The following is a 12,337-nucleotide window of genomic DNA, read 5'->3' on the forward strand; positions in this document are numbered from 1 at the left end:
CATACACACGCACACAGCACACACACATGCAAGCACATGCACACCCATGCACACCCATGCACATGTGCCATGTGCTTACACACATGACACACTCGTGCATACACACATGCATGCATGTGCACATACATGCACCCACGTGCACATGCATCATGGTGACATCCACACATTGACACTCAGCACGCACACACAGGCACAAGGGCATATGCACATTGCCTACACGCACACACAGGTGTGGCAGGTGAACATGAATGTGCACACACACACAAGTGCTTACACTGGGGCACACTCAGCCTGCACAGGGGCTCCCATCTCAAAAGGAAGGGCTCATTCCTTGGGCCTGTGAGACCTGCCGCTTCTCATCCTACCAGGACAACTAACCAGGTGACTAGCGGAGCCGCTGGGGACCCCCCAGCCAGGCCCAGAACCCCAGCTAATTACCCAGGGCCTGGAGCAAGGCCCTGTCAGCTCAACCCCCACCACCTGACCTGGTTCAAGACCCATGGCCACCAAGGGTCAGTCTGCAGCTGGTCAAAGGGGCAGACGCTGGGGCCCTGAGAAGGGGTCAGAGCCTCCCTCACTGCAGGCGCCAGGGCTCTCGGGGTCAGCAGCTGTGTCTAGAGCTCACTGGACAAAGGCCAGGCCAGGAACACTTCAGAAAGCACCTGCCTTCCACCCACTCCCAGTCGGCCCCCCACCCCAGGCACCACAAGGCACTGAGATCTCATCTCGGGCCCCAATGCCAGGCTCTTGGCCAGTTCTGTCAGGATGGGGCAGAACCCTGGGAGAGAGAGGTCCTGGGCTAGGCCTCCATGCTGCCAGTACAGCAGTGAAGATGACTGCCAGGAAAGGACACTGGTGGCAATGTGGGGCTCTGCCCAGGGCTCTCTCCCTGGATTTGGAGAGGCTGGATGCCAGGCACTTGCACCCTCACACTGGCAGCTATGCCAGGCTCTGCCCAGGGCTCTCTGCCTGGGCCAGGGCAAGCTGGGTGCTGGGCAGTCGACACCCCCAGAGTGGCCCTCATTTGTCCTCCCCACAGGCAGGAGTTGGATAAATACCCAGCCTCCTCCCCACCCCAGGAGAGTCACTGGAGGGTGCCCAGCAGGGGCACTAGGCCATCAGCCCTCACTGGTGCCCTCTTCCCCACTCCCTGCCTTCCCAGCTCACCTCCAAAATAAATGAACGGCTTCCATGTCGACCCTGGTCTCACATTCTTCCAGAAAAAGTCAGCCAAAAACATCAGGTGACAGCCATGGTGTGGGGGGCGTGAGGACGGGACCCAGATGCCAGCACTCCAGCCCAAATGCCCACGGGGAGCATGAGGAACCAGACAAGACACTAGCACTCCAGCCCGGACACCCATGGGGACCATGAGGATGGGACCCAGATGCCACTCCAGCCTGGAGGCCCACAGGGAGCATGAGGGCCCAAACAAGACACCAGCACTCCAGCCCAAATGCCCACAGGGAGCATGAGGACCCAGACCAGACACCAGCACTCCAGCCCAAATGCCCACGGGGAGCATGAGGACCCGGACCAGACACCAGCACTCCAGCCCAGATGCCCGAGGGGAGCGTGAGAATGGGACCCAGATGCCAGCACTCCAGGCTGGATGCCCGTGGGGAGCATGAGGATGGGACCCAGACGCCGACACTGCAGCACTCCAGACAGAGGTTCCTGGGCCTGCAGGAACCACAGCTCCAGACTCCCCGCCCTGCAGGCCCGCACACTCCACCAGGGCCCATCCCCACATCTGCCCTGGGACCAGAGAAAGACCACCCCTGAGTCACACCTGCAGAGGCGCCCAGCGAGGTCCCGCCTCCCCAGGGACAGCGAGTCACCTTGTCCATCCACAGGAGCCATGGGAGCTTTGTCCTTCTAAAAATCATGTTGGTGGAAGACCAGGGCCTTTGGGGGCTTAGTTATGCTCTGAGGGTCCTAAAGCCACGTGAGGGTAACTAAGGCCACCGAGGCCCCCCCACTTGGGGGGGGCGGAGAATGACATTGAAGGTGGCAAACAAGGAATGGGGTCTCTGCCCTCTCAGGGGTCTCTGCTCTCTCAGGGGTCTCTGCCCCCTCTCTCAGGGGTCTCTGCCCTCTCAGGGGTCTCTGCCCCCTCTCTCAGGGGTCTCTGCCCTCTCAGGGGTCTCTGCCCACTCAGGGGTCTCTGCCCTCTCAGGGGTCTCTGCTCTCTCAGGGGTCTCTGCCCCCTCTCTCAGGGGTCTCTGCCCTCTCAGGGGTCTCTGCTCTCTCAGGGGTCTCTGCCCACTCAGGGGTCTCTGCCCTCTCAGGGGTCTCTGCTCTCTCAGGGGTCTCTACCCTCTCAGGGGTCTCTGCCCCCTCTCTCAGGGGTCTCTGCCTACTCAGGGGTCTCTGCCCTCTCAGGGGTCTCTGCTCTCTCAGGGGTCTCTGCCCTCTCAGGGGTCTCTGCACTGTCATCTGTGATGCCGTGATTTCACGGGGCCTGGTGGTGCTGAAATACGGAACCTCTTGAATGAATGAATGTCCACTTCCTTGACCAGCTCTGTGCTGGGGAAGGGGCAGGGCCTGCCTCTCATCAGGAGCCCCTCCCCTGGGGCCCAGCCTGGAGCCCCTAATACCGATCAGGACGGAGCTGGGCTGTTCCCAGTCTCCTGCTTTTTCCAGCGTGCACTGTGAGCACATCTTTCCTCGTGCTCTGGGTAAACCCCCGTGGCATTGGCTCCTACCATAAAATGGGTGTTTCTGGGGCGCAGGGTTTGGGGCGCAGGGTCTGGGGCACAGGGTTTGTGCCTTTGTGATTCTGTTGCTATTGCCAAATACCCTCTGCAGAATCACGCCAAGGTGCCTCCCCGCCTGCCTGAGCGTTCACAATGAAACGCTTTAGCTCTCCTTTGACACTCTGGCAGCACATCCCACGGCCCGGTCTCTCTGCCACGTTAGTCACCAGGAGCTCAGAGGAAAAGCTGAACTTCAGGCTGAGCCATTTCCTGCAATCTGAGAAAATGGACGTGGCCTTCGGACATGGGGTGGTCCCTTGCCAGGGACTGGACGGAGCTAGTTCAAATCCCCACTCCTGGGCTTCCTGGTGTGTGACGTGAGCCGCACTCACCCCAGGGTGGCTGGGAAAAATCACTGGTGCACTCTGAGCGTTTGTTTCGACGATGGCCACGCTCGTCAATGTGAGATGTACCAACTCTAAAATACTAAATTGTGGGGCGGAGCTTCGAGGAAACTGCACCTGGGGAGGGCCGGGTTCCAGGTTGCCTAAGGCTACCCTGAGTCCCCAGGGACCCCTGTCCAGCCCAGCCCTGCACCTGCAGGGGGGTTTCCAGCTGCAAAAGGGCTCCGGGTGCCTTGTCCGGTCCTTTGCTTGGTAATAACCCACCTCTGCCAGGTGCCGCCTGCACTGTGCACCTGCAGCTCCAACCTTGACCCACCAGTCCCTCCACGCTTTGGCCTCTTCGACAGGGAACCCAGAGGGGCCAGTGGAGCAGGCGTGGGCTGTTCCAGGCTGCAAGGGGCACCCAGGCAGGCTTCCCCACCACACGCCCTCCCCGGCCTTCCAACTTGCTGTGTGCACATTAACAACTCGGACTGTCTTTTCCTTTTACTGTAAAAGTGATTCATTCCCTCGTGAAAATTTAAATATGAAAGAGTGTATTGTACAAAGTGAAGTCTTCGCTAATCCCACCCAGGGATGACTGCGGCGACAGATGGGCGGGCGTGGCGCTCAGCACTGCCAGCAGCCTCGGACCCTCATACGTCCCGAGCTCGCTCGCTCGCAGGACACCGCCCTGTGGCTGTCAGCCAGCGCCGTCCCCCGCACTGCCTGGGCGCTCCCTCCTTCCTTTGCATGCACGACCTCAAGGCCATTTTTCCAGGACTCGGCATTAGGATGTTTTTCTGGCGCTAGATGCTTCTGAAGCACACGGGGGCCTGTCCCCGCAGTGTCCAAGCAGAGGCTGGCGTCCTTCCCCGAGGGCGGTGACCAGGGTGCAGCTGGGCTGGCAGGAGGCACGGAGGCTGAGTCCCCTTCTTCACTGCTCTCCACCTGGAGAAGAAAACACGGGACGGTGACCGCGCTGGGGAAAGCTCCAGGGGCTGTGTGGGCCCCGTGCTCCCTCCACCGGGGCGGGCGGAGGGCCCTGCGTGCTCCGTCCAGGCAGGGGCTAGGGGCCTGTGGAAGCCGCAACAGGCGTCTGTGTGGACAGAAGACCCCAGGACAAGGTGCCCAGCACCCCAACCGCTGCCAAGGACAGGCAATTTTCAAACCTTCTCCCCAAACTACGACCTTGGGAAAAGGGGTGGACAACTTTGACAGAGATTTGGTTTTCACCACCACAATAGGACAATGATGAGGGACAGAAGACGTGGCTGGGAGTGGGGAGACTGAGTGTGCAAATGTGGGCGGAGCTCTGAGGCCCTGCCCCCTGCCAGTCTTCCACTTGGTCCTCTGAGGAGCCGCATGAGGGAGGTGCTGCTTCTGGCAGGCCGCGAGCCCACACTGTGATGCCCTGAGTGCCCATTCTCCTGGCCACCTGCAGAGGGAGGGTGAGCACCAGCCCGGGAGCTCCTGTCTCCGTCTTAAGGGCAGAGCAGCTGGCATGAGGATCAGCGTGTCACTTCAGTGCGGCCTTCTAGAAGAACCATGGCAGCCAGGGACTCACAGGGGGAGGTGCACCTGCTGGGGCTGAGGAGTGAGTGAAGCCAGACCGGGACATGTGCCCCCAACCAACCCCGTCCTCCGCTCGCAGGAACCCAACCCCGTCCTCCGTTCCCAAGGGACCCAAGCCCGTCCTCCCCTCCTGAGGGATCCAAGCCTGTCCTCCGTTCCCGAGGGACCCAAGCCCGTCCTCCCCTCCCGAGGGACCCAAGCCTGTCTTCCCCTCCCGAGGGATCCAACCCCATCCTCCGTTCCCGAGGGACCTAAGCCCGTCCTCCCCTCCCGAGGGACCCAAGCCCGTCCTCCCCTCCCGAGGGACCCAAGCCCGTCCTCCCCTCCCGAGGGACCCAAGCCCGTCCTCCCCTCCCGAGGGACCCAAGCCCGTCCTCCCCTCCCAAGGGATCCAACCCCGTCCTCCGTTCCCAAGGTACCCGAGCCCATCCTCCCCTCCCGAGGGACCCAAGCCCGTCCTCCCCTCCCGAGGGAGGGTGAGCCTCTTGTTAAGCATCCACATCCCCAGTCACCGGACGCTGCAGCTCTCTGTAGGGAGGCATCTCATTCCAGCGTCTTCTTTGCCCAGGGGCCCACTCACAGACTCAGCTGTGTTTCATGACCCAATTACCTCGAGTCCCCGAGATGCCCAAGGGCAAGGGTGCCAGAGAGGGTGAAGAGCTGCAATAGATGGGATAGAAAACGGGGTGCAGCGTCCCCCAGGGTGGCAGACAGCCCAGCTCCAGGGACCCCATAGCCATGGTCGCCTGTGTGAGTGAGCAGCCAGGAGCCGGGCAGTACACAGTCTGTGCATCTGTATGGGGCAGCCCTGGGTCTCCGCATTGGGGGAGAATCTGTTTCCTTCCTTTTGCTGCTTCTAGAGGTTTCTACACTCCTGGGCAGCACAGCATCTCCCAACCTCTCTCTGCCTTCCATCGTCCCGGCTCCTGCTCTGACTCTGATCCTCCCAACCCCTCTTAGGGGGCGCTCTGATGACACTGTACCCACCCCGCTCCTCCAGGATCATCTCCCATCTGAGGTCCTTAACAATGCATGGGACGGCATTCCCCACCCAAGGCCCCCAGAGGCCACCCTGGAGCGGCCCCCAAGTTGCCAGGGATTCACAGCCCATGGCTCCAGACTGAAATGCACCCGGTTATATAAATGGACATTTACCTCTTGAACATGCGTGACGAGAGTGTCACACTATCGCATTAAGTTGGACCCGCCAGGAGTGGCCACGCTGGCCAAGGACCACCCACACAGCGCCCGCCCAGAACCCGCCTAGCACCTGCCCAGCACCCACCCAGCACCCACCCAGCACCCGCCCAGTGCCTGCGGCTCTTGGCATGGGGCTCCCGCTGTCTCTGGAGCCCAAGCTAAAGTGTGCGCCTCCATCCATGACTGGCGACTGGAGGGACGTGGGGCACAGTCATCCCGCTGCCTTCCCTGGGGGGCGCCCCAGGCCCGGCTCCCACATTCTCCCAGGGTGCCCCAGGCGCGGCTCCCACACTCTCCCAGGGCGCCCCAGGGCTTGGCTCCCACAATCTCCCAGGGCTCCCCAGGCCCGGCTCCCACACTCTCCCAGGGCTCCCCAGGGCTTGGCTCCCACACTCTCCGAGGGCTCCCCGGGCCCGGCTCCCACACTCTCCGAGGGCTCCCCGGGCCCGGCTCCCACACTCTCCCAGGGCTCCCCGGGCCCGGCTCCCACACTCTCCCAGGGCGCCCCGGACCCGGCTCCCACACTCTCCCAGGGCTCCCCGGGCCCGGCTCCCACACTCTCCCAGGGCGCCCCGGGCCCGGCTCCCACACTCTCCCAGGGCTCCCCGGGCCCGGCTCCCACACTCTCCCAGGGCTCCCCAGGGCTTGGCTCCCACACTCTCCCAGGGCTCCCCAGGCCCGGCTCCCACACTCTCCCAGGGCGCCCCAGGGCTTGGCTCCCACACTCTCCCAGGGCTCCCCAGGCCCGGCTCCCACACACTCCCAGGGCGCCCCAGGGCTTGGCTCCCACACTCTCCCAGGGCGCCCCAGGGCTTGGCTCCCACACTCTCCCAGGGCTCCCCAGGCCCGGCTCCCACACTCTCCCAGGGCGCCCCAGGGCTTGGCTCCCACACTCTCCCAGGGCTCCCCAGGCCCGGCTCCCACACACTCCCAGGGCGCCCCAGGGCTTGGCTCCCACACTCTCCCAGGGCGCCCCAGGGCTTGGCTCCCACACTCTCCCAGGGCTCCCCAGGCCCGGCTCCCACACTCTCCCAGGGCGCCCCAGGGCTTGGCTCCCACACTCTCCCAGGGCTCCCCAGGCCCGGCTCCCACACTCTCCCAGGGCTCCCCAGGGCTTGGCTCCCACACTCTCCCAGGGCTCCCCAGGCCCGGCTCCCACACTCTCCCAGGGTGCCCCAGGGCTTGGCTCCCACTCTCTCCCAGGGCTCCCCAGGCCCGGCTCCCACACTCTCCCAGGGCTCCCCAGGGCTTGGCTCCCACACTCTCCCAGGCCTCCCCAGGGCTTGGCTCCCACACTCTCCCAGGGCTCCCCAGGCCCGGCTGCGACACTCTCCCAGGGCGCCCCAGGCCCGGCTCCCACACTCTCCCAGGGCGCCCCAGGCCCGGCTCCCTTTGTCCACAGTGGCCAGGAGGGGTTCCGCATTCCCGGCTGACCTTTCCTTCACTTTCTCACTCCCTCGCCTCAGGGTCTGCGTCTGGGCACCCACGGGGGTGGACTCAGCCCCTCCTGCCCCTCCATCCCACACACCTGTCCCTAGGCAGCCACGGGGAACAGGAGCACAGAACCCCTGGAGACAGGACGGCGCCCCGGGGGCAGCAGGGTCTCCCACCCTTACTTCTTGCAGCCCTGGCGCCCACAGCAAAGCAAGACAGAGCCCAGTAGAGGGTCCCGGCTGCAGAACTGTAGGGCCAATGGACCAGCAGCTCAGGGGCCTGGAGAGCTCGGGGCGCACACTCCAAGTCAGCTGCCGGCAAGGCAATGTCAGCCGGGCGGCGCAGGCCGACTGGGCAGTGTTGCTCCTGGCCACACTTGTGGAGGGAGGACAGAGCAGGCAGGGCGGAGGGAGTCACTGGGCTGCAGTGTCACCTCTACAAACCTCAGCTGACACCAACGAGGTCCACAGTGGCTATGGCCCTTCAGGGGCGCCCTTGAAGGCAGGAGGGAGCCACCATTTTATACTGTTTCCCCTCACCCCCTCGGACAGTCACTGGCTTCAGCCCCGATGAGGCCAACAGGTGCAACAGAAAGCAGGGGGCAGGACAGGAAGGAGAGGACGGGACAGGGAGGAGGGGACGGGATGGGGAGGAGAGAACAGGACAGGGAGGAGGGGAACGGGACAGGGAGGAGGGGACGGGACAGGGAGGAGGGGACGGGACAGGGAGGAGGGGATGGGACAGGGAGGAGGGGATGGGACAGGGAGGAGGGAATGGGACAGGGAGGAGGGATCAGGACCCTATTCTAAGCTCCTGGAGCATCACTGCAGGGGGTGACATGATGACTTCCTGCCCCACGAGCCACCCCTGTCCATGGAGTTTGTCCCACCAGGCCAGCAGAGCCCTGGGTTTGCAAAGGGAGCCATGGTGGCTCAGGACCCACACTGCTGGCTCCGTTTGTCCATATCAATCACTTCTCTATGGCCCAGGTCACCCTTGGTCACCCAGTTCCTGCTCCACCGCATTCTGGCTCCTGCTCATGCCCCAGCCATCTGTCTGCATTAGAGAATGATGCTGGCCAGGGCCTCAGGGAGGTGGCACTGATGGGCAACTCTGGGTTCCCTGACCAGGTGCACAGCAGACTACACTCGGGCCCCATGGCATTGTCCCTGGCCTGTCTGATGGCATGGCCCCCAGCCTGTCTATCTGAGGGCGTGGTCCCCGGCCTGTCTATCTGAGGGCGTGGTCCCCGGCCTGTCTGATGTCTGATGGTGTGGTCCCTGGCCTGTCTGTTTGATGGCATGATCCTCAGCCTGTCTGATGGCATGGCCCCCAGCCTATCTATCTGAGGGCTTGGTCCCCAGCCTGTCTATCTGAGGGCATGGTCCCCGGCCTGTCTGATGTCTGATGGTGTGGTCCCTGGCCTGTCTGTTTGATGGTGTGATCCTCAGCCTGTCTGATGGCATGGCCCCCAGCCTATCTATCTGAGGGCTTGGTCCCCAGCCCGTCTATCTGAGGGCGTGGTCCCCAGCCTGTCTGATGTCTGATGGTGTGGTCCCTGGCCTGTCTGTTTGATGGTGTGATCCTCAGCCTGTCTGATGGCATGGCCCCCAGCCTATCTATCTGAGGGCTTGGTCCCCAGCCTGTCTATCTGAGGGCGTGGTCCCCAGCCAGTCTGTCTGATGGCATGGTCCCCGGCCTGTCTGTCTGATGGCATGGTCCCTGGCCTGTCTTTCTGATGGCGTGGCCCCCGGCCTGTCTGATGGCTGGCATGGTCCTCTCTCTTGTCTCATGTTGTGGACCCTGGCCTGGAGGAGGTGACCCAAGGCTGATGACCCCTCCTCCAGGGCCCCTGCCCTACACAGCCTGGCCCTGATTACAGCCCCTGTGCTCCTGTCCCCACAGCCCCCACTCTACCAGTTTGCATTTGTCTGTTTCACTCAACACACATTTAATGAGCACCTACTGTGTGCCCTAAGCCCAGTAGGGAGCAGCAAATCAAGGGGGTCGGGGCGGGAGGCCTTGGGTGCCCGCGGTCTGGCTCCCCGCTCTGGCGCGTGAAGCTGCCTCTCTGGGTCTTGGACACCCACACCACAGTGTCTGGGAAGGCCTGGAAGCCTGCATTTGGGCAGTGGCTCTGGGGCCCAGCCTTGCTGGCCTCCAGTGGCCGCAGACAATGACTCCTCCCTGCCTCCATTTACAGATGAGGAGAGGAGTGAAGCGGGGGGCCCATGTCGCTGAGCGGCCAGTTCCCCAGGCCCTGACTGATGCAGCAGGAAAGAGAATCTGCCTCGGATTTTGGGTGTGACATGAACCTTAACAGCCACCCTTTTTCACCCTGGGATCCTGGCCCTGGCCCCCATCCCAGCAGCAGCCAGGACAGCCCCCGGCCGCCCCTTCTTGCGCATCAAGAGTCATGAGAGGCAGTGTCGGCCCCCGGGAGCCACCTCGACAGGGTAGCTGGGACAGGAGACAGAGCTGAGGCCCTGAGCCCTCCCCTGCCTGTTCCCAGCTGATCGATGTCCCTCTGATCCAAAAACTTGCCACAGCCCTCTCCCTGCCCCGCTCCCCTCTGAGTGACACCCACCCTGCAGCCTCCCACAGCCCCCACCTTCCCTTTGGAAAGCAGGAGCCTTGCCCACAGTCCTCGGTGCCCACGGTGGCTGAAGTCCCCTTGCTCACCAATCCCCTGCAGTCTCTTCCCTGCCACAGCACCTGAGGAAGGGACTGGCCACGCAGTCATTTCATGAGGGGGAAACTGAGGCTCAGGGGCGGCTGCACTTTGGGCTCGATCACCCCGCTGTGAGAAGTGGCAAGGCAGAGACTGGGAGCCAGGACCACTCTGCGCTGGGAGCACCCACCCTCCCGCACCCTGTGTGCCGACATGAGCCTGTCTATACTGCTGCAGGGCCAGACAGAGATGGACGGACACCTCGCTGCTGGTCCCTGGAAGGGTCAACACAAGTGAAAACATTTTAAAAATTTGTCTTCCTTTCTGCAAAAGTGAAAACAGACTCTTTTCTTTCAGCTTTTACTGCAGAAAGCTCTTCATTGTGGATTCTTTTAATGTGGGTAAATCTTTTTTTTTTTTTTTGAGACGGAGTCTTGCTCTGTCGCCAGGCCAGAGTGCAGTGGTGCAATCTTGGCTCACTGCAGCCTCCACCGCCTGAGTTCAAGCAATTCCCCTGCCTCAGCCTCCCGAGTAGCTGGGACTACAGGCGCACGCCCGGTTAATTTTTTGTATTTCAGTAGAGACGGGGTTTTACCGTGTTGGCCAGGAAGGTCTTGAACTCCCAACCTGGTGATCAGCCCACCTCAGCCTCCCAAAGTGCTGGGATTACAGGTGTGAGCCCCCTGCCCGGCTAAATGTGGGTAAATTTTTTTTAAAGCTGAATAAGCTCCTTGCCTGGGTGCCAGCCGGGGGTCTTTCCCAGGGACAGGATGCACCATCTTTGAAACGTGGACATCAAGCAAAGCCGTGCCTGTTCCCCTCCGTGCCCAGGGCCAGGAGCCGCACTCTGGCGGGTGCGATGCTTCAGAACCACCTCCTGTCGCAGAAATAGGAGGAATTTGTTTTTCCTTTGGATAAAGCCAACTAGCTGGCACAGATGGTCGCCCCAGTCTCCAGGTGGATGTGAGATGGAGTCTGGAAGATGAGTTTGTTTGTCTTTCAAGGACAGCGTGCATGTAGCAGGCTACATCTGCCCGGCCGTGTGCCCGCTGAGATCTCTCTGTCTTTGCAAACTCTCAGCAGCTTACACGCAGTGCACATGGCATCCTGGTTTCATGCTCAGTCAATGGCAAATGGTTTTCCTTCTCTTCTGCCCTAGTGAAGAGGTCTGGGTTAGCAGGAGACCTTGTTTTTGATTGTATTGCCCCCGACACCCATGAGACGCTCCAACCCCATGTGACTAGGAAGGGGCAAGGGAGGAAGCCGTGGAGCCCCCTGCGTGGGACTCTGTCTCCACCCGCCACCACGCTTACTCCTGGCTGCGGCTTTGCTGTTGACTCTCACGGGCAGATGAGGCATCTGCTCAGAGAAGGGCCCAGGTGCCACCAAGGCAGTGCAGTGTGCTGCGCCCCAAGACATCACTCTTGTGAGAAGCATAGTGCAGCCTGGCCCCCACTCCGAGCACATCCCACTCCGGGCACACCCCACTCCGGGCACGCCCCTTTCTGGGCATACCTCTCTCTGGGTACAGCCTTGGACACCCTGGCCGCCTCCACTCATGGAGGTGCAGCCGGCAAAGCAAGCCGGCCACCACCTTCCCATCCCTCAGGAACGCCAGCCTCATGCCCAGTCTAAGGAGAATTCTAACGGACACTGTGGCTGCCTGTGGGCTCCAGACTGAGCTCAGAGCAGGGGTCCAGGGTGGTTTTAAAAGGCCTTCACTGGTCACTTGCCAGGAAGCCCCAAATAGCTTCCCAATCTACCAGACTCCATGTGCGCTGTGACCGGGACGTGTTCTGAGTCTTGTCTTTTCATGTTTTGTGTTTTTCAAAAGTATACAATTTAGAAATAAGAGTATAACTTCTAGTAGGTAATATGGGCACGCGGAGCCTTACACAGGATGCAAAGCAAAGTCCACTCCTCCCAGCCCCAGGCCTCCCCTGAGGCAGCCCCGGGAGGCGTTTACATGCTCCTAGAGGGATGGGGGAACAGTCCCTCCTTTCCCACAGAAGGACAGTTTGTCCCTTTGAGGCAAGAGAATAGGGTGTGGTCAGGGAACCTAAGGCTTTCACGCTGACTTACTAGAACTAAATTGAAAGGAAAACCCTAACTTTCCAGGCCTAAGTAACGAACGGGCCAGTGACTACTCCCTCTGCAAACCCGCAGGGGAACGTACCTCTGGTGGCAAGGGAAGGAGCTGTGGCAGCTGTGGTTAAGGCTGAGGTGGGGGACAATCCCGGACTCCCCAGACAAGCCCAGCGTCTGAACCCTTAAAAGAAAACACGTCGGTCGGCCAGCTTCTCCCGGGAGGCCGAGCCGGGAGGCCGAGCCAGGAGGCAGGAGGCAGAGGCAGAGGTTCGAGGTGAGGACTTGAC

This window comes from Aotus nancymaae, unplaced genomic scaffold (genome assembly GCF_030222135.1).
Source record: "Aotus nancymaae isolate 86718 unplaced genomic scaffold, 86718_ANA_hifiasm-v0.15.2.pri h1tg000029l, whole genome shotgun sequence".
In the NCBI taxonomy this organism is placed as follows: domain Eukaryota; kingdom Metazoa; phylum Chordata; class Mammalia; order Primates; family Aotidae; genus Aotus; species Aotus nancymaae.